Below are 4,880 nucleotides of genomic sequence, written 5' to 3' on the forward strand. Positions count from 1 at the left end.
ATTACCCTCCGTTGAGCCGGAAAGTCTGCTATTTCTGACCTTTTCCGTAATTTTCCTTATTCGCAACATAATCATATTGTCACTCGTTCTCGAAACCTCTCTTGTCATGTCTCGTCGATATTACGTTGTCGCACTTTTGACAAGAGCACGACATCGCCAATGTGGACTGACCTAGCCGTCATAAAAATTGAAATGGTTCCCTATGACGTAGAAAAATGCCAAGACATGTTATCCGAATTTGCATCAAAACTTTAAAGGGTATTTCTACCACTGAGATCACTCAAAGCAAATAAATGATATTTTTCTGACTTTTTGCGATCCAAAATGTTTTTTTTTACATGAAAATGACTTGTCGCAAAAATTCTTCAAGACATTTAGTGGCTTAATTGGACGAAAATTGGGCCTTAACACTTTATATGTACAAGAAGCCGCTTGATATAGGCTCATAAAATTTGTAAACAAGTAATTATTTCAACTTATAACCTTTCATTTTAATAGTACTGGGGATTACATTCCCTGTAGCGGTTAGAAAAGCCCGTGAAAAACCAAACCAAACTATTGGTTGAATTAATGCAATTTAAAGTTCGTGACTCTACAATTGTCCAAAGTGCATGCTAGTCTTAGGCCCCCTGCTGTATAGCCCGAAATTATGTACTGAATCCCACTTTGAGACATCCTGGAAACAGTCAACTGGTTATCAGATTAATAACAGTTTTTTTTATTAACCAACTCGCGCATGAAAAATGTTCACTTTTCGAGACTCAGCAAAATGAGCGAGGCTCTGAATCTGTTGGTCCCAGACCAAAACAGTGCCCTGATTCTCCGAGACGTCAAATCTTTCTTAAGTGCGGAAATGACGCTAGCTAGTTTATTCGAGGAAATGAAAAAGCTGACCATTCCCGACGTGAGGGTGGTACGGTTGGGTGGCCACACGGCCCGTTCCCCAAGGGTAAAATTCGTCGGCCTCCGAATCCCTCGGCTATCCGAATTAGCCCTTAAGGCCCAAGGGTTGCTGATGACAGCAACATTGATGGAATTTAGAGCATCAAAGGCATCAATGAGATGTATCGTCGACGATGAAGATCTGTTAGAGGACCCAGATATTTCCGAGGTATGAAATTAGTATTTATATGACAATGTTAACCTTATTATTATCAGATTTTGTCACCAAATAATGGTAAGATTAGTTTTCAATGAAAGGACTTTTTGGTGGACATTTAATTTCTCAGGTACATTAGGGTAAGCGTTAACTTGTCTTCAAGGGGCCGTGGCCAATAAATGATTATTTTGTTATTCATCTATGTTACATCGGTCAAACGTGACCCACAAATTTGGAGGGATTGTTGTAGCTGTGAAATATGAGGACATGAAAAAAGATAGCGTTAACAATAGTATGAAAAGACAAGGAAGGACACACCGAAGGAAATACTGATCAGCACCCTAGTGAAATTGCTTAAAAGTGTTTTTGGATTTCAATAAGCATTTTTCCAATTCACATTTAAGACTATTTTACGAATCCAATTTGAAAATATTCTGGACGTGCTGTGCTTGTAACATGTCTGTTTACGAACTAGAGCATCACCATGAGAAAGCCAAACTAAAAGCATGATGCTACAAAAGGGACTCTGAAAGCCACGGCAAGTTACGACAGATATGGGATGGGCGCACTAAGCGCAACCATCCTCTTCTTTGTACATAATACTATGCTCCTCCTGAATACACAGCAGTCTACGACTTACTCTCTACAAGTCAAGTCTATCCATTTCTTAGCTTGTCTTAAGCTTCACTAAGTCTCGTGTCTTGCTCTCGTTGAACTTGATTCGACAAATACATGGCGACCGTGATCTAGGTTGACAAATACATGTCCATTGAATTTCAGTAGAGGCGTCAATTTTAGCCAAATTTGCCTTCAAACTTTTGGTTTTGGTGCTTCAATCATTTTTATGTTTTCCCAAGAAATGTTTTAGGAAAAGTAGCACAGACTCAAGTCCATACCCCGTCATCTAGAAGATCTTTAAGATGCCCGTGGTTCTTACCATCACGTTGAATCAATGAAGAACTAAGGAAACAAAAGACACACCCGGCCCTAATTCCTTTCTAGGTGTAATCCAGTTTACCTAAAAAACACAAGAATAAGAAATACTCATCTACATTGACCAAATGATAAAAACGTCACAAATTTTGAGACATAGGGGAAACGGCAAATGCCGTTCATTGAAAGCATCATGCACCTGGTAAGCAATCAGAGTCAGGCGTGAAGGAGATGGATTTGTTGAGAACAAAGGAAAAACGGAGAATATCAACGATCCGGCAGGTTTCGAAAAATCGAGATTTCGGGGGTTGATAGTGTGACAGTGTAGCAATTCGGATTTGGTTTGTGTTATGTTTAGAGCTGTAAAAAATAGTCGACTAAATTTGGTAAAATAGCGGCTAAAAAAAGCTGAGGAAAACGGCGAAACAGTTGGGAAAAAGTCGATAAAATCTGCGAAAAACAGGCATTTTTTCTTCTTTTTTTGGTTTCGTTTTTCACGGGCTTTTCTAACCGCTACAGGGAATATAATCCCCAGTACTATTAAAATGAAAGGTTATAATTCGTCTATTTATTACCTTTCAATTTTTATATGATATTTGGTCTACCAACGAATTTGAGTTGGCAGACCGAGCTAGTCCTTGAATGTAGGGTTGATCTGGTATGCTATCTAAAAAAATTGTCCAAATCTGACTTGAAAGATGCAACCGGATCGACAAGGCCTAACTGTAAAGTTGTTGTCCTGTGTGGTGACCTGGCCTATAACAACATCAATTATGATGTTCTTCAAAAAAGTGGAAGAAATGAAGAAAACCAGAAAATGATCAGTTTACCCTGGATAAATATTGAATTCATGTGAATGGTGGGTGTGAACTTCGTGTTGTTTGGTCTTTTGATTACGAAATACATTTGAAAAAGCCCATTGAGTTGCCTCTTTTTAAATGTACCATTTATATTTCTATCAACACTATTTTGTGTTAATTCTTCAAGTTTGCCATCCTTCAGAATTAATAAGATGCGAGTGCTTTGCAACAAAAAACTTCTCACCAGACACTTTTATCTCATTGTTCAAAAGGACTCTTAGTTGTTAAGCCCGTACAAACAGTAAATCATGACACTTCTTAGATTATATTTTTAATGGCTGAAAGCTTGTACCTGCCAAAAGCAAGTAGATTTCGGTTCAAGTAATCACCATAAATAGAATGGTGGTAAAAAGGGAGGAATTAAACGTTAGAATAGTGTAGAACATTGGCTATTTTACATTTCTGGGTATCTTATACATTATACAAATAGTTTGAGATCAAAATAACACCAGACAAGGTGATGAAAATAAGTGATAAACGTTATTGATCTCAATACCAAGGTTTTAACAATCATCTGACAATTGGCCAACCCGAATATCTGTCCACCATGGCTAAATAGCTTCTGCCAGCCAGACTGAATATATCGGCAGAAACGGACTGGAAAGGCCATGCTGCTTCCGTCGATCGCATTGGTTCGCGGCACTGACTCGGACGAGATTCTTGGCATTGTGCACACGAAAGCACGACTTCCTCTATGTCGTTTTTTATGTTGGGCCACAAGTAGAGATCGCGAGCCTTTGTTGGCTAACATGCTTGGAAATCAGATCTCTAGTGTGTTTTCAACTCAAAAGAGTTTAGGAGTAACAGCTCATTGCTCTATTGATGAGATTTGCGAGGTTAGTCAAGTTGAGCTATTGAAAGATCTTGAAGTCACAAATCAAGATGCTTTAGAGGCCATCAGGGACTTGATACTGAAGCTCAGTTGTAAAGTCAGTATCTCTTCCTGTGCTGACGCAAGGACGATGTCATCACTGGACAGAGACGGTAGGGTGGGGGAAACGTAACTTTTATCCAGATGAACCGAATGGATTTTCCTTCACACAAGTTGGACTTTAGTGAACTCAGAAAGCGTTAAACAATTTAGCCTTCCAAGTTAGCCTTCGGAGTATTGTCTGTCACGCACCTTTGTTCGGCTCCCGGCCAAATGCCATCAACGACGGAAGCTGACAAAAGATCTGTTCAATCTGGCCCATCCTCTTTTCAGTAATAACCAAGAATTTCATCAATTGCCTTTACCTAACTGTGTCTGTACTGTCTGCTCTCACACTCTTCACTTTTTTCATGTGCACTGAAACAATTCTAGTCAAATTCGCTGTGATATCTAGTCACCTTTTTTATAGCTTTTACCATTTTTGACATGCTTCTTTTATACATTTTACAAATTGGTGTTTATACACCATCTTTCCTCTATAATTTTACGCCATGACATGACTAAGAGTCGCAATAAAGACATCATTATTATTTATTTTGACCTCAATCGAACGTCTGCGTCAAAAGCAATGATGTCCTGAAACTCAGTACGACGTGGGCAGAAAATGACTTGCTTAGCACCACCTTGGTGCTAGCTCATTCAATTGGCGCCCTCCCAAAAATTGTCGAGTGTCCGACTTGGTAAAGTCCGGCACAAAACTTACGAGTCAAGTTGATACGTAAATTTGACGTCTACTAGACATTTCATATTGACAAGTTGTGAAAACATTGTTTTAAAAGCATGTGCATTCGAAACAAAGACAGATTGTGCGCTCCTTCCTTTCATTTGGATTGAATTGGATCAAAATGTATTCTTCGGACTCTGACCTTGAAGAAGAGGCTGACCGATACCTTGCATTTGAACCTGTCGGACGCCAAGGCCGTATTTTTCATCCTCGACAATTTGATGAGGACATACCCAACTATGTGTTCCGTGAGCGATATCGTGTACCCCCATCTGTCTTGGATCAATTGGATACCCTCATGAGAAATCAGTTAGATCCGGCGACCAAAAGAAA

The sequence above is a fragment of the Tigriopus californicus genome, chromosome 8 (assembly GCF_007210705.1).
Source record: "Tigriopus californicus strain San Diego chromosome 8, Tcal_SD_v2.1, whole genome shotgun sequence".
NCBI classification, from domain to species: domain Eukaryota; kingdom Metazoa; phylum Arthropoda; class Copepoda; order Harpacticoida; family Harpacticidae; genus Tigriopus; species Tigriopus californicus.